This window comes from Littorina saxatilis, linkage group LG3 (assembly GCF_037325665.1).
Source record: "Littorina saxatilis isolate snail1 linkage group LG3, US_GU_Lsax_2.0, whole genome shotgun sequence".
Classification (NCBI taxonomy): Eukaryota; Metazoa; Mollusca; class Gastropoda; order Littorinimorpha; family Littorinidae; genus Littorina; species Littorina saxatilis.
In genome coordinates, this window is record NC_090247.1 from 41,743,906 (window position 1) to 41,766,702 (window position 22,797).

Here is a 22,797-nt window from a genome sequence, read left to right on the forward strand (position 1 = left end):
ATTGCGGGGAAAAAAGACAGACAGAAGGTAAACAGAAAGGAATGATAGACTAAAACAAGGGGCGAAAAAACTTTAAAAATCCCACAACTGCGGACTGTCCCTTTACCGATAAATCCGGGATTTTCACCACACACATAAAAACTGATCGTATAGAGACCGGGAAAAAACACACACCCTTCCCACACACACACACACACACACAAACACACACACACACACTGACACACACCACACACACACACACAAAACATGTAACGAGAATATTTTTCACAATCAACTAGTGACTTGACAGGGTTGACGCATTTGACAAGCTATCTTTTGATGTCATTAAATTTTACATCCACATGTATCAAACTTGCAACCTGCTAATTAACGAAGTGTGTCTTCCAACTGTATACGTTTTTGATAACTAACTAACTGACTGACTGACTGACTGACTGACTGGCTGAAGTCATATGTGACCGATTGACTGACGAACTAACTGACTGGTTCACGGATATTCCGACGGACGGACGGACGGACGGACGGACGGACGGACGGACGAACTGTCTGACTTACTAAGTAACTAAGTAAATAACTAAGTAACTAAGAAACTAAGTAAATAACTAAGTAACTTTCTAACTATCTAACTAACTAACTAACTAACTAAACTAAATAACTAACTAACTAACTAGCTAACTAACTAACTAACTAACCAACTAGCTAACTAAAACAGATGCAATGTAACTAACTAACCTTAGTTGAACAAAAACGGTTCCTGTACAAATGTACTTTCAAAATAGACATGCAAAGATTCTCCTCGCTTGTCCGTTTTCCGACTCTGGCTTCAGAAATGAATACCTCATTCACAGTTTTGTCGTTGGGTTACCATCTAAATACATAGTGAATAGATGGATAAATAAATAAATACAGAGATAAGTTAAAAAATAAAGATATAAACAAATAATTACATACGTACATACATAATTAAATAGATACATAGAAAAAGTTATAAATTAATAAATAAGTAAATAAAAGATTAATGACAAATAATAAATAAATATATAACTAAATAAATAAATAATTTTAAACCAACAAATAAAAAGACAAATAAATAAATGAATAAATAAACAAAAAGCCAATAAATATATAAAACATAAAAAAAATAAGTCAATAATAAGAAAGTAAAAATAAAAATAAATAAATAGATAATAGATACAGAAAAACAGAGAAAAAAAGAGAGAAAAAAAATGCAGTAGGACCTAATTCTAGATCACAGGTAATACTTGTAACTAGGCTGTCAAAGGTCAATATTCCACTTGGTCGCATTGCATTATGATACAATTCGAATTTGTGTTAAAATACATGAACGCTGCATACCTCTTTAACTCGTGTTACTATATTGCAGTTTATATTTTAACTTGTTCATACGTTTTTCCAATGTTAATATTTTCCCGATGTCATTATCATCATAATAATTGATGTTATCAACTATCAATGTAATGATATAGTATTATTAATATTAATGCTAATATTATCAGTATTAATTATGACTAGCATTACAATATCGGAGACCAAGAAAAGCAATGGGACCTAGTACGGCTTGGGAGGCTATAGGGGTAGCAAAATTAGGAATACATGCAAGTGAGAGAATTGGTAGCTACTTCTACTCGTATATACCTTTGTAAAATTTACCGCGCCACCGTATAGTGTAGGTAAGATGTGTAAGCAATTGGACAGAAAATCTCTCAAAACTTTCTTTCTATAATATATTCAAAAATAAGAAGAATCCGTCAGTGATGACTTATACAAATTTGTTTTCAGAAATCAGTAAGCTGAAGTTGCAAAGTGTGAAATAATGTCGAAAAACATAATGATTCGAACCCATTAATCAATTAGAGTAAAAACAGCACTATCATAACTAATGGAACAATTTAACTAATCAAAAACATCAGAAAATATGAAAATATAAAAATAAATAAATAAATAAATGAATGAATTAAATAAATAAATAAATAAATAAATGAATAACAAAAATGAACGAACGAACGAATGAATGAATGAATAAATAAATAAATAAATGAATAAGTTAACACAAAAAAACAGCAAAGCTTAAGTTTCACAAAAGGGTAATCCATCGATTTCTAAATCAATCAACCAACAAATAGATCAACCCACATACATTCAAAAACCTAAGTTTCGCACCAATAAACAAAATATATCTGAAAGAAATAGAACAACATCGGAAGCATTTAATTTTTTTTAATATATTTTTTTACCCTTTTCAACTCTGTACTAATTAAATCCCGGTTTGTGAATAATCGTTCTCCGAAGAATTTAATATTATTTACACACCTGTGCAACCTCAAGTTAATAAATAATCCGTATTCATCATTCGGAGGATGACATGTGGTTGACATCTGGTGCAGAAAATAACTCGAATACCGCAACAACCCTCTTAGCTTTGCTTGTGTCATACCCTCTTAGCTTTGTTTTGTGTCATACCCTCTTAGCTTTGTTTTGTGTCACACCCTCTTAGCTTTGTTTTGTGTCATACCCTCTTAGCTTTGTTTTGTGTCATACCCTCTTAGCTTTGTTTTGTGTCATACCCTCTTAGCTTTGTTTTGTGTCACACCCTCTTAGCTTTGTTTTGTGTCATACCCTCTTAGCTTTGTTTTGTGTCATACCCTCTTAGCTTTGTTTTGTGTCATACCCTCTTAGCTTTGCCGTTTTGTGTCATACCCTCTTAGCTTTGTTTTGTGTCACACCCTCTTAGCTTTGTTTTGTGTCATACCCTCTTAGCTTTGTTTTGTGTCATGCCCTCTTAGCTTTGTTTTGTGTGGTACCCTCTTAGCTTTGTTTTGTGTCATACCCTCTTAGCTTTGTTTTGTGTCACACCCTCTTAGCTTTGTTTTGTGTCATACCCTCTTAGCTTTGTTTTGTGTCATGCCCTCTTAGCTTTGTTTTGTGTCATACCCTCTTAGCTTTGCCGTTTTGTGTCATACCCTCTTAGCTTTGTTTTGTGTCACACAAAGAAATACATAAAAAAATTCGATAGAGAAAGGAAAGGAGAAAATAGTGGGCGCTAGTGGCAGTAATGGACATGTTTGAAGCAGAATAATCTGAGCTGAGAGTATGTGAGAGGTAAAAAGAAGCTATCGTTTACTTTGTCAGAAATCGCGAATGGCTGTAGCGCCAAAACCAGTGACAAAGAGGAAGAGAAAAGAATTAAGAAAGAAATAATCAATAACTATAATACATAGTTAAATGGATACATAAATACATACGAAAGAAAGTCGGTAAATTAATAAAGAAAGGAATCAATGAATGAACAAATAAATCTATACATAAATGAAAATAAGATGAATAAAAAGGTACAGCAATCTATTTTAAAACCAACGAGATAATTTTAGATGAGGAAATACATTCAATCAATCAATAAATATAAAGTAAAAATAAGTAAATAAAATTAATGGCAACAACCAGTGCGTCAATATATATTATGTACAACGCTAATTTCGGGAATATTATCAATCCAACAAAATGATTAATGATACGTCATTCTTCCAAAAGACTATAGGTAAGCTTACTACACAGCATGACAAAATAATGTAAATGCTTAATATGTTCTAGCGCATTAATAAATGTGTTATAAAAACAAACATATATTTCAAAATTAGTGAAACAAGTACAAAATGAAAAAAACATAAAAAGAGACATTAAACAAGAACCGGCTACAGGAATAGGGAGTTAGACAGACAGAAGATAGAAGTGAGAGAGAGAGAGAGTGAGAGAGAGAATGAGTGTGAAGGAGAGAGAGAGAGGGAGAGAAAGAGAGAGAGAGAGGGAGAGAAAGAGAGAGAGAGAGGGAGAGAAAGAGAGAGAGAGAGAGAGAGGGGGGGAAGGGAGAGAGAAGGGGGAGGGGAGAGACGGAGATAGTGGGGGGGGGGGGGGGAGCGAGAGAGCGCAAAAGCAGTCAGCAAATACAAGCCGAAGATTTCTTGGGTTTTACCCCGCTCCCCCATCCACTGACCAGTGTCCAGATTCACCCTGACTATTGGAACCTGTCGCGGGGAGACACCTTGACCACAGCAAACAAGCCTCGGTCAATAATTTGTCCGCTGGACAGCACTTTAAGCTTTGCCTTCAACACAGCACAAACCGGCCAAAGGACGTGCTTTTTTCTATGGTTGCCTCTTTTGTTGACCGGCAATTTCTTGCTGTTTTTTCTGATGTGTTGTTTTAGTTAAATCAGATAGATAAAATATCCATTTGAAAAACAACAACTACTTCTTCTTTTTCTTCTTCTGCGTTCGTGGGCTGAAACTCCCACGCACACTCGTGTTTTTTGCACGAGTGGAATGTTACGTGTATGACCTTTTTTTACCCCGCCATTTAGGCAGCCATACGCCGTTTTCGGAGGAAGCATGCTGGGTATTTTCGTGTTTCTATAACCCACCGAACTCTGACATGGATTACAGGATCTTTTTCGTGCGCACTTGGTCTTGTGCTTGTGTATACACACGGGGGTGTTCGGACACCGAGGAGAGTCTGCACACAAAGTTGACTCTGAGAAATAAATCTCTCGCCGAACGTGGGGACGAACTCACGCTGACAGCGGCCAACTGGATACAAATCCAGCGTACTACCGACTGAGCTACATCCCCGCCAGCACAACAACTACAAAATGCCTTTTCTAAAGAAATAAATAGCAATAAAGGGTAAGCTAATTTTTCTTCATCAGACAAGTGTACTGATATATACATGTATCTTGCAACTATATCCTCGCTCCCCCCCCTCCCCCCCCCCCCCCCCCCCGCCAACACAAAAGTAGCCAAAAACAGAAGAAGCTTCATCAAAACTTACAAACAAAATCCCCATGTTTGCGCACAAACATTAGAATGAGCTCAGACCTCTATGCCCCTGTACCTATACATTGTGCAATGCAGCCTAGCCGTATTCCCCTCCCCTTCCCCCGGCTCCCAACAGAACAGACGACAAGAACGAGAGTGGTCACCACATACAGTATTCAAAAATAAAATGCTCAATATCTGAGCAAAAGAAAGCCAAAAGAAAAGAATCTGCTAGAAACTTACACAATCTACGTGTCTGAGCAAAATCAAGAAACATCATCACAAGCAAACAAACACCTATACCTATATTAAATCTGCAACCACATCTCTGCTCGCCTCCTTTCTTTCCCACGTCCAAGAAGTCACAAAAACGAACGCAATCCACATATCTGAGCAGATACAGAATGAAAACTAGCAAAACAAACAAGAAACCACCTATTACTAAATCCTGTAACTACATCACTGCCTTCTTCCTCCTGAGCCCCCCTTCCCCCACCCCAGCACACACTGCAAAGTAAAAACACAACTCACCACAAACACACCAAACCCTCCATATCTGAGCAAAAACAAAAGAAAAAGATCAGCACGTGCAAACAAACACCACTCTATAAACACCCCACCACCCACCAACAAAATGTAACCACAAACTAAGAAATAAAATACCCATACTTGAGCAAAAGAAAAAGAACTCGGAACAAACCAACAAACAATCCCCTGTACCAATATCCAGCAACTGTCTCCCCCACTAACCCACCCACCAAAAACCAGTAACCACAAACTAACAAACAAAATCCCGTCGCGATATAACCTTCGTGGTTGAAAACGACGTTAAACACCAAATAAACAAACAAACAAACAAAATAACCATACTTGAGCAAAAGCAAGAGAACTCGGCACAAACCAACAAACAATCCCCTATACCAATATCCAGCAACTGTCTCCCCCACTAACCCACCCACCAAAAACCAGTAACCACAAACTAACAAACAAAATAACCATACTTGAGCAAAAGCAAAAGAACTCGGCACAAACCAACAAACAATCCCCTATACCAATATCCAGCAACTGCATCCCCCCCCCCCTCATACCCCCCCCCCCCCCTCCTCTCCACCCACACTCTCTTCAGTCTGTGATTGACGTGGGCAAGGCATGGGAACGTGCAGGGAACAAGGGATCGCGGCCCAAGATGTCCCCATTCCCTGTGTCGGGTTTCACGTGCGTATGCCGCGATGCTGTGCAGCCCGCGTCGATAGCGCACACACGGATGGCAAGAAAAGGTGTGTAGAGAAGAGGGTCTCGCCCCTCTGCGCCCCGATTTTCCCTCGTAGATTGCAACCGTTGCTCCCTTGTCTTCTCGCCTGTGCAAGACCGGCGTGTAATTGCTGGCGATAGAGCACGCAGACAGGTGAAAATGACGGTGGAATCGCTTTGAAATGGTGCGCAAAATATACCCCTCCTTGTTCGCTTCCACTTCAAAAGCTGGGTTCAGACCTGGGGGCGGTTTTGAGTTGATTTTTTTTTTAAGTGACGCTTGATTACGGATGGTGCGTTTACTTCAGCGATCGAGGTGAAGCTTTTTTTTTCAGGTCAGGGCGCGTGAAGATCTTCCATAAAGTAATATTTTATTTCCCAAAACTTGATCCTATTTTAATAATTATCACTGTCCAAAGAAAGAAAGGATTTTGAATGTTGCTATGTTATGCTTTTACTGAGTAGGTGGTGGATTGTCGGTTTGCAACTCAATTAGTGTGGTTAAGGGATTTTCTGTTCCTTTGAGTGTTCAGGAGTCATTAAATACACCGTAAAACTAGCAGATTACTCCATCGTCGATTAAAAAAAAACCACACACACAACACAGAAATATACAGGCAGAACACACTTTTCGAGTTTAAAAAAATGTACTCACAGTGTTTACAAACTGCAAGAGAACGTTTAGAAGAAAATATTCAAAAGAATCAAGCAAAACATTCAGTCCCAAACACCCCAGCAGCCATGAGACTTCCACATCCGTCAGCCATTACTATACATGGGCGGAGCTTATTGGACGGCACAGCCAATGGGCGGGCAGTGTCATTATTGACGCGCGGTTTTATGTGCCACTGGTAGGCTTCATGCAAATTGTGTCGGTAGGCTAGCTTGCCGAGACTGCCTGCCGTGTTTACTGATGACAGGAAAATGGCTGGGAAAAGGACTGAGAGGTTTACTGCGGGGTCGAAAATTAGCAAATGGCAGTAGTTCAGCTCAGAAACTGCTCGTAATAGAGACACATTAAAAAGTTTGACCCAGAAATACCGGTCGGTTCTTCAAAGTAGTAAGCAGATGTATACGTTTACGGGTTTTTTTTAAACGAAAATATGTTTGTAACGATTTTCATTCAATTTACTCTTACTGCTCCCAGACAAGAAACTTCTTCTTCTTCTTCTTCTTCGGCGTTCCAGAGACAAGAAACAATACCACTTTTCATGTCGCTATACAAAGTACATGTAATAGTGTCGTCCCAAATTGACTGTATACAAATACGACTCAAAACGTCTCCTTACACCGGGCTGTAAAAAGTTCCAGCATTCGTGCTGCTGTCATCAAAATAGTTTCATAGTTTTGCCAAATAAGTTTGCTGCGGGAAACTGACTAAGCCTTAACTCACCGTACGTGTCACTATATTCTTCACATATCTGAAAGCATCTTTATACACATAATTATAAAGTAAGCACCGTTCTCCAAAGAAGACATTACCAAGCTCAGCTTTTAAGCATGCACTACTCTTCCCGGCCCAAATGAAAAGATCTGACAACACCTAAACCAAATTTTCAGTTGGCTATTCATTCATTCATTCGCGATTGATTGATTGATTGATTGATTGATTGATTAATTGATTGATTGATTGATTGATTGATTCATTCATTCATTCATTCATTCATTCATTCATTTGTTCATACTCATTCATTTATTTGATCAATATATATGGACTGGGTGGCCGAGTGGTAACGCATTTGCGCTCGGAAGCGAGAGGTTGCGAGTTCGACCCTGGGTCAGGGCGTTAGCAATTTTCTCCCCACTTTCCTAACCTAGGTGGTGGGTTCAAGTGCTAGTCTTTCGGATGAGACGAAAAACCGAGGTCCCGTCGTGTACACTACATTGGGGTGTGCACGTTAAAGATCCCACGATTGACAAAAAGGGTCTTTCCTGGCAAAATTGTATAGGCATAGATAAAAAGGTCCACCAAAATACCCGTGTGACTTGGAATAATAGGCCGTGAAAAGTAGGATATGCGCCGAAATGGCTGCGATCTGCTGGCCGATGTGAATGCGTGATGTATTGTGTAAAAAAATTCCATCTCACACGGCATCTATAAATCCCTGCGCCTTGAATTTGTGCGCGATATAAATTGAAAAAAAAAAATTAAAAAAAAAAATCCCTGCGCTTCGAACTGTACCCACGGAATACGCGCGATATAAGCCTCATATTGATTGATTGATTCATTCATTTATTTGTTGATTTAATTTGTTTTTATTTCGTAGAAAAAAGTTCTGGTCTGCTTTTGATCAAGGTTTTCTTCGTAGAACCCAAAACTACGTGTTTCTTTTCTTTTTTCTTAGCCTTTCTCAGTACTTATTCATTGTTGTAGTTGCTTTTTTGTGTCAGCACCAACTCTGTTCTATCAAAAAGAGCACAAATCTGTCTTTCTTTTACATTTAGTGGAAATAGATAAGCATAGCATTTACTGCTTTGAATTTTGTCGGCGTAGATTAACGAGTACCAGTTTAAGTAAAATCTATAATCCAAATACATCAAACTTACCGTTTGAACTTTTCTACTTTGAAACGAGAAATTTACGAGCCTAACACGTGCGTTTTCGACTGATAATGAATCTGGCAGAAAGTCGCGGATTCTGCGAGCGGGGAGTCAGAAGCACCACAGCATTACAGGGGACTTAAGCTCCCAGGACAAAGCGACCGGTCTTAACCGATAGAGAAGACCAAGGCCCTGCTGAGAAGCTCTCTACGGGTGGAGACCGGGTACCTTGGAGACGAGGCGTCTGTGGACAATTTATCACCCGGCTTCTTCCCGCAGCGGCTAATAACCGCCACCACGATTGCCTCAATACGAACAGCCATTGGTCTGTCTGCTGATATATCCCCCTCTGTTGAGGAATGATTTGATCAATATATAAACCCCTCTCGTAAGCCTTCGTGTACTGACTCATACTTCGGAGTATTTCTCGAGTTATGGGATTGAGCTTCAGGTGTATAGCCATAACGAGAGTCTCTGCAATAACTGCGGCAATGATGAAGTGTTTTGTTCCAATCGGTTTGGATTTTGGGCGGTCAGTGTTGGTGTACGGGCTCATTCATGTTTGTTTCAACGGGTTTGTTCGCCACAACCATGTTACAATATCCTATGTATCAAAGTCGCCATCTGCATGACTAAAGCAACATTTAAATACAAAAGCAAAATCTAGGAAATGTTTAACCCATATAAACGGTCGTTGTAATGAAACATCAAGACTCATGCTGATAAGATCCAAATGTCAACGCAAACTGCAAATATTACCCACAACCAAATGAAAAACCACCCGTAGTTGCTTTTCCTGATGAACACCGCTAACGTATTTCCAGAATTACGGTGACGATACCATCTCCTAATCGATAAAAACCTTTTCTATTCACTTTCAAATTCAAGCCTACAGATGTCGTCAATATTGGTCGTAATCATACACGACAGATCAGGTGATCTGGAAGATAATATACTTCAGAACTATACATGTTACTATCGTATAACTTCAAGTTATCAAACAGTGACAAATGAAATTACACCGTACACACATTATGCGTGACCTTGATTCAAGATTTGGACATCAGTTTACAAGGGGCTATCAGCTATTTTAGACATACGAATGCGTTCAACTTCTGTTTTCAGGTCTAAAGTTCCCCGAATCTGAACACAATCTAGAAACAGACTCGATTGTTTGCCACATACAATCAATCATGGACAATACAACTTTCAGAGGTTTTTGCTTTCTTTAAAACCCTCTATCCCATGCACAAAGAGGGAAAAAGAAGGACAAATATTAATAATTTACTTACAAAATTCACTCCCCATAAAACAGCTTCCTTCTTTATACACACGCTTCGACTGTTCTGCAAACCAAAACTGCGCTTGTTTAAGACAATATATCTAACCATACGACACAAATTAAATTAAACCAAGCATAGAACAGATGAACGAGAATTGTGCACACGAAAATAAACCTTATACTGAAAACGAGGTTAAGAGCACTCAAACGAGATCATTGACCTTTGATAGTCGTGTCAAGAATATCTGTTCACAACATTCACTTGTTCACAGATAATCCCTCTAAAACTTAAAGGGATGCTGTCCACAATTTCTCGACGACGTAGGCTTTATTGAATGAAAGGCTAAAGGTAGGCTTTAGTAACTAAAGCTCTGACACCGCCTTAAAGTGAGACGGATGTTTTGCACAACATTTTGATTGATCCATGTATATATTAGTCGAGTCAAGAGGTGTAGGCTCTACACCCTATACGCATGTGTGCACTTTGCCAAACGTTTACACGGTTACACAATAAAATGCGACAATCACAAAACTGATTCAGAATGGTTCATTTATACATGAAACGTTCAATAATCGACAATGCAAAACATTCACAAGTACTTCGATCTATTCTGCTATAAAGTGGACGAACACGAACAATAATAATGATAAAATAAAGAGATATCTGATTGGTCGTTTTTTGCTCACTCTCAAAAATAGCAGCAGCAAAACGATCAAAGTTGAATACAAGACAAAGCAAAAAGCAAAAATAAAGCCTGTTTGACTGTCTTGAACCAGAAATGTAAAAAATGAGCGCTGCTTTGAAATACATGACCAAACAATCCACTAGCCTATACCTATCAATCTATCACATTCCAAATCGCAAGAACACAAAATGAGAGTTGTAGTGATACTACTGTTATACAAAGTGTGAGGGTCACAAGCGTGTATAATATAATCTGCTACTGTGCTGTTGCTGTTGTTGTTGTTGTTGTTGTTGTTGTTGTTGTGGTGGTGGTGGTGGTGGTGGTTGTTGTTGTTGTTGTTGTTGTTGTTGTTGTTGTTGTTGTTGTTGCTGTTGTAGTCGTCGTTGTCGGTGATGTTGTCGTCATCATCGTTGTACTTTTACAACATTTTTTTTAAAATGAGTATTAATGAGTTTATTCCTATAGTATGCACGCAGATATCTCTGATAGACACAGCGGAAATGCTTCACTTACGACAGGTCGACAATATCACAATCTACGCCAGTCCGAGACTGTCACTGATTTGCACGTGACGAGCAGGATATTATCCACTTTTACATTTAGACATTTAAATCTACCATGTACCAGCCTCCATGTATTTATAAACAGAATAGTGCACGCATATACGTGGAGATTGTTGTAGGAAAAATCCACACACAATCAATATCTTTGTTTTGATTGCTGAATTTTTGCTGAACTTAAGTTTCTGTTAACCAACGAACGAATACACAAATGAGTAAATAAATGTATATTACGATTAATAGATAAGTAATTTTCTATTTCTTTGCAATTATTGTTTGCGGAGGTTTCGCTATAAGGAGTTTCTGTTAACGAATGGATGGAAGGAATAAATGAATGAATACATTTTACACTGATTAAACGATCTGTTAAAAGAATATATAAGTCGTTATGATCCCAAACTCACAACTCTGCACTAAGAAATCACAGACCTATCTGTATAAATGAATGAATAAAAGCTAGATTACACTGTACATAAAGTTATGAATGAAGGACCAGATAAAAGGAATATTACAATTAAGAGATCAGTTTAAAACATAATAATATAATAAAACACAGACACTGACACACTAACAATTTTTTTGCTGCGATCGTACGCGGAGTTTTCGATGTAAGGTGTTTAATTCTGTTCACGAGTGAATGATTTAGTAGATAAATTGATAATATACGATTAAAACATCCGTAAACAAAATTAAAAAGATATAAAAAGGAAGTCTTAAAACTATATACACGCTTACAATTTTGTATGTGGAAAAAAAATCTCAGACGCAAGGGAGTGGGTCTCTAAATCAATACTAATAAATAGAAAGAAAGAAAGAAAGAAAGAAAGAAAAGAGAGAAAGAAAGAAAGAAAAAAAGAAAGAAAAAGAAAGAAAAAGATAAATCAATTAGTAATGAATCAAAACACCCAGACATCAATACATTTGGAGCTTCGTCTTTTCAGAATGTACTCTGCAGTGGACAGGGACAATAATCATTGAGGTCTCTCAGTTCTCTCTATTTTGAAAACACGTTGTAAAAAAAAGTTATGAAGAGGAAATCCAGCCACATGTATTTACATTTACAGACCTACACTTGTTTAAACCTACCCATCGCGCTAACGGCCGTTTCTGTTATTTACCATCAGCACACATTATTGACGCTTTAGCGTTGGAATACTATTTCACGGTGAAATAAAATAAACAAACCAAATATCAGGTTTTAGCTCTGCACTGGTGTCGCATACACCTCTCTTGTGAAATCTGTCAGAAGGTTCTTTATTCAAGGGCATCGATTTTTATCGACCCCAAACACAGCACAACCACCTTTCTGTCCACGGATAAAAACGACGGAGGCCGGGAGGGGGAGGGGGAGGGGAGGGGGGGGGGGGAGAGGGGGAAGAGCAAAAGAGAAAAAGTGAAGAAGAAGATTTGTGTCGACTGGCAACGCAACAATACAATCACCTTTCTGTCCATATGAAATAAGGGGTTGGGGTGGGAGAGGGTGGGGTGGTAAAAAAGAAGAAGGGAAAGAAGAGGAAGGAGTACAAGAAGAAAAACCCTAAACGTTAAAACTCGATATTTCCGATTTGGCAAGTTCGATTCTCGCTCCGTTGTCCCCAAAATATGTGTAAACAAAACCCACCTGCTTGGCTTACTAAAAAAAAAAAAAAAAATTATCATCATCATTAAAAATATATTTGAAAAAAAACCCCAAAACATGCATACAAAATATATATTTAACACAAAAAACATCCAGAACGAGGAGAACTGTGACAACTGAGATCAGAAAGTAGAAGGGTGTCTGGTTGCCGGTGACAGGCGAGGTGTGAGGAGAGCAGGGGGAGGGTGGCGGCGGTATCGGACAACGATTGCACGTGCTACTCGCAGGGTAAGGACGAGGTCCGCGCATTGTCACGGGGCACGTTCCTCTCGACTGTTTCGGCCTTTTGTCGCACCTGCCAACTTCCCATGTAGACTGTTTTTTGGTGTGTCGTGAGAAACAGGAGGACTGGGAGGATGGGCGGGGTGGGGTAGGGGAGAGGTGTTCGGGAAGCAGGGAATGAGAGGGAAAGGAGAGAGGAGCGGGGAGGAGGAGCTATTTGTTTTTCTTCTTTTTATTTTTTTAATGTTGGGTGGGTGGATGTATTTTACACATTTTTAGTAAGTTTTGATTTCTTTTCGAAGTTCTGATTGAGAGGTACGGGATGGGGTGGGGTATAGGGAGGGGGGGGGGAGGGGCGGCAAGGGACGATTTTTGGGGTTGTGTTTGTGTGTTTATTGTTTTGTTTGTTTTCTCTGTGTGTTTTCATGGGGGGGGGGGGGGGGATGAAGTTGTATTTGAGACTTTCAAGCAAGTTCTATTTATCCACGATTGTATGATTATTCAAAGATTTGTGATGAACTCCTGTTTGATCGACTGGTTTAACCGCAGATGACGTACAGATGACACAGAATGGACTAGGCTACCAGGGTTTTAGGAGGCTGGGCGAGTACACTCTTCTCCAACAGTATTTTGGTTTCAACAGTGTTTTATTTTGATTTAAATTTCATTTATTGTTTTTAATTTTCATGAAATTTAAATGTATAAGTGTGACAACTTCAACTTTTAGTTTATTTAGCCTTCAAAGCAATATAGCATATTTTGCAATTGGAGATCAAATATGCAAATGACAAATAGTAATGTTATTACATAACATACACAAACTGTCAGTCAGTTCAACAAATAAGTTTCATCCACATTAGTATATATAGTACGGTATTTACAACTTCGATGAAGTTCTTTTTTTCCTCTCCCTTGATTGTACTGAAGGTGGCACGAATGATAGAAAGAATAGAAAAAGGAATTCGTCATTATTTTACCAAGGAAATGTTTACTGTGTAATCATGTGTCTTCCAAAAATAAAATCGACAGGTTTCATGATTTTGTCCTATTTGCCTGCTTTTCTTTCTTATTCTTATTCTTCGTTGTTGTTGTTAACCCATCGTGGTTGAAAACGACGTTAAACACCAAATAAAGAAAGAAAGAAAGTTGTTGTTGTTGTTGTTGTTGTTCATGATGATAATGATGATTATGATGGTGTTGGTGATGGTGGTGTTGGTGCTGTTGCTGTTGTTAAAAATAACCGCTATATTAAGAAGTGTACCACGATAAAAGCTAAAGGAAAATTGTAATCACTGATTTGCGAAAGGAATAAGAGAAGGAAAAACCACAAACCTTTTTCGCGGTGAAAATGAAAAATATACGAGAGAGAGAGAGAGAGAGAGAGAGAGAGAGAGAGAGAGAGAGAGAGAGAGAGAGAGAGAGAGAGAGAGAGAGAGAGAGAGAGAGAGATGGAGTACGGGAGGCAACTCCTGCTATTAATCAGCGCAATCAGGCGGAGTTGCATCATGAGTTTTCTCCCTGCACTCAGAAGACCTGTCGTATCACCGCAGTTGTCCTCCCTTTTAACATTTTGTGTTGTTGTTTGTCATCAAAAGAGCAGGACTTTAAATAGAAACATATAACACAGAACACACTTAAAAAGAAAACTAACGCTCTTTTTTTCACAGGACGAAAACATAAGAGATCCTACACACAAACTGATGAAGGTGAATAAGAAAATCGCTCTCGGTTAGCTAAATAACTTAAATGATGAAGTTATCAATGGCGTTATCAAATAATTCTGCCACATGTTTTTGCCCTGATTAAACAATGTGTTTCAATTTATTTATTCATGTTATTATTATCTTGTCTTTTTTTAATAGCATTTATTTGATTTGATTATTATTTCCTTATTTTGTAATATTAATTTGGTTAAATATTCAGATAAAATCAGAATCCTTTTATGCCAGTGACCAGGTGTTTTCATCCTGTTTGTATTTGTTGATATTTTTTTTATGGGGGGGGGGGGGGGGGTAGGCGCATAGGTCATAGGTATGCACATTTTAGCAGTATGAGTGTGATGAAAGCGCTCGACTTACGTTTTATTTCATTAATGCGGCAGAAGGAACAGCGTCATTTATGTTCGGTACTGCACTCGTTAAAAGGGAAGGTGAGTGCTACTTGAATTGGGGAAGCGTCCTCGGTTTGCTCAAGGTACCTTCAAATCCTTCGGGATAAAATGTTTAAAATCAACGATCGTGCTATTCTTTCATTTTGAATTGTCATTGTAGTACATAGTGTGACTAAGTTCACCAACCAGGACTCAATTTAGGTGACCTGCAAAATGTGAAAGCAGTCAGGCCGGGACCCTTTTTGTTAATCTGTTTAAAACTTTACAAGACAAACTAAAATTTTGAATTAAAGATATCAGGGTGATTTACCAATTAATGACGCTTTTAGTTAATTTGTTTGTAATAAAACATTGAAAATCAATATTCTGGTAAGCATCGACGCTAAAATGGCGACAGTTTACTCGGATGTTATTTTGGTCTCAATTGAATGGTAATACAATCGTATTTGTTTTAATAAGCTGACCCAAGGCCGTTAGCAAAATGACAACAGATATGTCTCACAAATGATGTCAACGTTATATCCATTGTCTCGACGTGTCCTTTATCATTTGCTCACAGTCAGCATATTAGAAATAACGCATGGTCATAATAATAACACTGTCATTTCACAAGGAGCACTGTTATAAATAGATATCTATACATAATTCAGTGCTCACAAGTTACGATCAATGATTGTGTTGTTGTTTTATCTATATAAGCACTCACAAAGCAAAGCAGCTGTTGTCCAACATGGGTCTCCAAACGGATGGGAGACATAATTATGGTCGAGGACCAAAATGTCGAGGCAGAAAAGGTCGAGAAAATTTTTTCGAGAGCCAAAACGTCGAGGGTGACAAAAGGCCGATCAAAAAAACGGTCGACAGCAAAAGGTTGAGGCGACAAAAGGTCGAGGATTGGTAATGTCGAGTTCCTTATCTGCATGTACACAACTGTCTGTGCCTATGTTGTTGTTTTTGTTTAGTTTTTGTTTTGTTTTGTTTTTCTTTTCTTTTTTTCCCCTCGGGAATACCTTGCGGTCGTCATATATTTTGTATTGTTACCCTCGACGTTTTGACTCTCGATCAAATGTCCTCGATTTTTTTGTGCCTCGACCTTTTGGTCCTCGACATTTGTTTTCTCTCTCTCTCTCTTTAAACTCACAGTTCCGCTTGCGACACTGCTTTATTCATGTTTGCTCAAAAGATCAAATATGGCCTAACTCTCATTTTTTTCAAACCATCTGATTTAAAGTTTCAACAGAAACACGGGTACGTAGGGAGAAGGAAGGATAAGACAAGACGGACAGACAGATAGACTGAGATGAACGGTAGGGTTTCGCTAAACTCACATTTTTATTCAATTTTATACAATCCATGTAATGAATCGAACAATCGTAGGCCAATTAGTTGGGCCACCGTACCCCCAACCGCAACTTAAATCAATGTCACCTGACCAAAAACAGAACAGAAAAGAAGAAAATAGAGAGGTTAAGCCCCAACCACACAGGTAAAACGTAGGTTCCCACACTGACAAAGTGCTCATTAAATATGGCCGACAAGGTGGCTTGGCAACCACGCAAGGGACGCCGCTAATCTACGCCGAAATCTTCCTCAGTTGACACACAGACACAAAACCCTTAGCTCTACAGGAAAAGAGGACACCTTTCTTTATCCCCTAACCCCATCCCGCACTCCTTCCTTGCAGAACACCCATCACCTTCCCTCTTCACAGGGCTACCTCCCTCACTATGGCTCGCCATCCTTTTTACACTAAAACTTTCCTCAGTCTACAGACACAAGATCTTTCGCCCCAACAGAACCAGAGGACACCTTTTTCATCCCCCTCTTTCCTTGCAGAATACCCTCCATCTCCCCTTTCCAGACCCCCCCCTCCCCCCATAACAGAACGTTCTCCACTCTCCACCTTTCCTTACACTCTTCATCCTTCCTCAAAGTACAGAACACCTCAGTCTTTATCCCTTTCTCAAAGTGGCGTCTGCAGGACGACAAGACAGGTCCCTCTCAGTCTCAGCGCGGAATCGAAGAAGCAAACCCAGAAAAGCAAAACGTGTATGTGTGTTTTGATGTTCGGGCCAGCGAGCTGTTTGTTCCCGTGACAGCCCCCTTTTGTGTGCGGGCCCATCATGGAAGAACGTATAAGACAATGTTTGCCCGCATAACTCAAAGGGCTAAGACACAGTCCTCTCCCGGTCGGACCACGGAGGTGCCTAGATCGAAAACTTACGGGGCACACTAGCCAACTCCGGCTATTACTGGGGGGCCCGTGGGATTGGAATTAGCTTCCACATCGGCTTGAGTTTTACCCGTGTGAAACTTTCCCTTCTGCCGCGGTTATAACCCAATCATGTCTACAGTAATGCGAGATTAAAACGTGCACCTAAGTTTTTGCTTCTTTTTGTTTCTGTCCTTCCCCGAAGCCCTTTACTGGACGGAATTGATGTCAATTTTGTGCGAAGACTTGTGTACACGAACCCGCTGCATCTCGAGTTCCGTTCGTCATCATTGCGGATCAACGCCTTACGAGGGCTAAGCGGCGCCAGGTTTGAGTCACAAGGACGTGAGAAACCTATAATTGTGTTAGATGGAAAGAAAAGAAAAAGGTTAGAGCTCATCTACTGGCTTGGGATGTCTTGAAGATGTACGTCTTGAATTTTAGAGAAAAGGTGCAGCAGATGACTGGAAAGAAAAACTTTGAGATTATCCTCTGCCCCGTGATGTCTAATGTCTTGAACAAAAATGGTTAGAACTCATCTTCTGCTTTGCGATGTCTTGCGATGTCTTGAAATTCAGTCATAGAAAATGTACACCTACAGATGACTGGTTTGGCCTGAAAGACAAATATTACGTACTGAAGATTATAGACAGAGTGCACAGTTGATGACTGCACTTTAGCTGGAAAGACAAAATTACAGAGATTATATCTTCTGCCTCGCCATATCTAACGTCTTGAAGCTGCAGAGTTGGTAAATCTAGCGATTGAAAAAATAAACCTTTTTCTGAGCCGACCTTATAGTTCCCTCGATGCCTTGAAGTTTTAAATTATAGAGTGTAGGTACAGCAGATGATTGATTTAGCTGAAATTTTTTGTTAAAACTCATTCTAATCCCCAGAAATCTTCAGATGTCTTGAAATGTAGACATTCACATATTTTTCACGGCTGAACAAAAATATGTCAGAACGAATTGAATTTCCCGTGATATCTAAAAAAAAAGTGTTGAAAATAGCAGAAATACCGGCCTAAGATACAACCAATTTTGACTACCCGTAACTATTTAAGGGATGGGGCCCTGTACACTGGGCATGTTTCTAAGTTGAACCACCCCCTCTTTACGCTCTTTGGAGAACACGCCAGTCTTGTTTTCAAAGGGATTTCACTGAGGGAAAAAGACTGGGTATACCGGAACAAATTCTGGTCGGTTCCAGTTAGATAACCAAGATTTATCTGCATTTTCTGTTTTGCCTGAGAACGAAATGTTCTACTCAGACACAACCAAATACCTATACCTACCTACGCACGAAGATGTAAGACAGAGAAGAAAAAAACCATCCCCCGTTCATGCAGACACAATCACATATATCTTTCTTTCTTTCTTTCTTTCTTTATTTGGTGTTTAACGTCGTTTTCAACCGTTCAAGGTTATATCGCGACGGGTATAGGGGGGAGATGGGATAGAGCCACTTGTTAATTGTTTCTTGTTCACAAAAGCACTAATAAAAAAATTGCTCCAGGGGCTTGCAACGTAGTACAATATATGACCTTACTGGGAGAATGCAAGTTTCCAGTACAAAGGACTTAACATTTCTTACATACTGCTTGACTAAAATCTTTACAAACATTGACTATATTCTATACAAGAAATACTTAACAAGGGTAAAAGGAGAAACAGAATCCGTTAGTCGCCTCTTACGACATGCTGGGGAGCATCGGGTAAATTCTTCCCCCTAACCCGCGGGGGGATATATATATCTACCCATTTACACACGAATATGTAAGATATAAAAAATCGAACTCTCCCCCTCAGTAATCACAAAATAACTAGCCATTTACACACGAAGACCATGAAAACAGGGGTCGAAAAAAAGAGTACATACGAAACAAACACACACAAAAACTTCATGGCGACTGCGAATCGAACCCTTGTCACATCGCATTGGTTGGAGCGGAGTATCATCCAACTTGAACTTAAGAACAGTAAAAAGGCCTTGGAACTGAAGTAATAAGGGAATAACCAAATAGTCATATCACAGAAAGAAACCTGGAGCGGGCGAACTTGACACAGTTTGCCTCAATTTAATGAACAGAGAAGCCTCAAAACGGATTAACAATGACTGGAGCCTATGTAAGCCCGAACTCATTGTAATAATGTTAAAAATAATTCTGCATTTGCCAACGATGAAACTACAATGGCAACAGAAGGGATCTAACTCTGATTAGGGTTTTAAGAGTTGCCAAAGAATGGTAAGTAAATTTTTTAAGGGGCTTATTGTCCGTCAGGTCTTAATTGCCTATATTGGACATGAATTGGTTTATACGATTCGAGTTTTACGCCCTCACGGCTTTTTGATGTTTGCGTGTTTAGGTGGTATCAGCCATCTGCACTTATGGTAGAATGACCAAGATCTTTAACGTGCCATTGTGGTGACACGGGGGTGGGAGATGGATACCGTCTCTGGGTCTGCACATAAAGTTGACCCGTGTCCGTCCCGGCCCGGATTCGAACCAGCGACCTCTCGATCACAAGTCCAGTGCTCTACCACCTGAGCTACCCGGGCCCCCTCAAAGAATGGTGAATTTGGGTAAAGTAATGTAGCTAAACCAATACATCTGCGTTATTGGGCAGAATATGTGCCCCTGAATAATGCACTAAGTGCTAGGTTTCACGGCATAGCCAAAGCAAAGTGTAGCATCTTCTGCTAAAAGTCGTAGCAAGCAACGAAGACTAGAATATTATGGTAAGAATGAAGCATAGCAACACTGAAAAAAAGTGTCTCCCTGGATAAGACCTGGATCAGGCAACCAGGCATCTAGCCATAGCCTTAACCGAATAGTCACAACAAAGTATAGGCCTCTCATAAAACCACAGCAAAGTACATCATACCGCCACAGCAGAGTACATCATTTTCTGCTTGTCGTCGTAGCCTGCTAGACTAGCATAACATGGTGACCCACCAGCATAGCTACACGACTTAGCAGTGTTGGGCAGAATGTGTGCCCCTGGATAAGGGGCCCAACCCTGTCACACCTCGTGGATTAGCACCCCTGCCCCGTCAAAATTGGGTACACATTTCACACCTCCTTCCCGGCTGCCTTCAGTCACAAAAACACTACACAAATGCCAGCTCCATCCAGGTTGTTTATAGGTAGTGATAATTGCGGTTTGGTCTAAAATAGAGTACAAAATAAGTTAATAGTAAATTTTAAATGTGTGCCCCAAAAGCGAAAAGTAGAAGGTGGCAAGCAATCCTGAAATTGCAGGTGAATGCCCAAGAGAAGACCATCAATGGCAATGCCAACGAGGGCTTCTAGATCATTTGCAAAGGAGAAAATCAGGGTTGGCACCGAGTAAAAGAAAGCAGAAGTCATTGAAACTGCGTTCATGTGATCGTAACAAAAGGGAGTGGATGGTTAAAACTGAATGACGCTGGCAGAGTACAATTAATAACGAAAAGAAATGCTTAGGTTGAAGATAAAACGATCTAGTTAAATGCAGGTCATGAAAACAGACGTGTATGGCATTAGGGCTGCGGTTATGCAGAAAGACGTTTGCGGTAGGCACGGGGCAAAACGCCGAAACTTCCTTCAATCGCCGAAACTTCCTTCAATCGCCGAAAACTTTACCTTTGCCGTCATTTCTGCAAATTAACCAAACTTTAATTTTCACTTCAGCAAAAAGGTGACAACAAGAACTGCCAACAAACTTCGGAACATTCTCGAAACTATCATGGCCATTTTGGCAGATTTGCCGAAGAAAATATATCCTAGCAACATCCCTGGGGTGGATGAAGACGATGAAGTGCTTGACAAAAGCGTAACGCCCTCACTCCTCTGCTTCTAGGGGCATGGCCCAGTAAAGGCTGGAAGGAGACAGGGTACGTTTTAAGTCAAAGAAGAGAGAACCATGTCCATCAAAGACCCATAAAAATCAGAGGTGACAGAAAACAAGACATGGAAAGTGGAGCAGAAAATCGTCAGTCCTAAGATTGGGAAAAAAGAGAGCCACACTTTTTTTCCGACCGGGGTGAAGGGTAAGAGGCAATATAGGAGATAAGGGGGCGGAGGGGGGTCGGGGGGGGGGGGGGGAGCGCATAGCATCAGGATAAGTTCAGAAACTTGGTTCAGAAGTTCGAAAAGAGGATAAATGAGAGAGAAGAAACCACACTTTACCGACTGGAAAGGGGGGGGGGGGGGGGGGGGGGGCAATAGGAGACAGAAAATGGGTGGGGGGTGAGGTGAGACTGAGCATCATAAGAGGTGTGCAGGTCTACGAATGAGGAGACAGCCAGGGGCCGGCACGGGAAAGGGAAGGGTGGAGGGGGGAAGGGGTGTTGGGGGCCAGGGAGGCGGGGTCCCTAAAGTCCTCGCTGGAGAAACGTTTGGCCAAAGAATTTGTAGATCAACAAGAATGTGTAGAGAGAAGTCTCTGTGCAAACCCTCCCTGCTGCCCCCTGTATATTGTTTGCTTTGTCAAGCGCCGGCGTTTTTCCTGAAAGGTGAAGGGGACACTTGGTGGGGGAGTGAGAAAAATCACCGTGTTGAGGAAGGAAGGGGGGAGGGGGGCAGGAGGGGGGGGGGAGCATGGCGATGTCGTGGTGTGTGGTGATAGGTAGAGCTATGCTATATAGTGGTCCTGGAGACTGGTTAGGGCGGAAGTATGTAAAGTACACCGGAAGTGAGACTTTAAGCGGTAGTTGGAAATCATAAAGTAGTTACAATCAGAGAAATGGCTGACAGATTAAACACAAAACGGGATATCAGCTGTTTCTGTAGAAACTATTAAGATCACATTTTCTGGAAAAGAATAGTTTTCCGGTTGGATGTCAGTCAAAAGGACATCTATAAATGACGAGGAATCTCAATGTATGGTCTTTACGTAAAATCTAGGTGCATGGACGATGATCGGAAATAACTCTGTCGGGTTTGTATGAGTTGCTAAAGAGTGACTACTCTTGCTTTTATTGAGGCATTACAGGCCAGTCACTAACGAGGGGTGTTTCTCCAAAAGGACAAAGAGCACGTGTGGAGACACACCCCTCGCCAGTGAGTGGCTTATAATGTCACGTGGAAAAGTTTGCCTCAATAAAAGCAAGATTATTCACTCTTTCACAACCCATACAAACCCGGCACAGTATTTGTCATCCCCTGGATTTTTTTGGGGGGAGTGGGGGTGCTGTGATTGTTGTTGCTGTAATGATGTTGTTGTTGTTGTTGTTGCTTTAATGTTGTTGTTGTTGTTGTTGTTGTTGTTGTTGTTGTTGTTGTTGTTGTTGTTGTTGTTGTTGTACCCACCAAATCCCACTGCTGTATCTAGCATCTGGTCTGGTCATCTAGTTACGGATTACTTCGATTACTATAAGTTCAAAGTTTTGAAAGGGGTGGTGAACTTGAGTCAGCGCTTGTCGACCACTGCCTCCTCCTATGTTTAGAATGATCGTCTCAAAAAGCACATCCGCCCA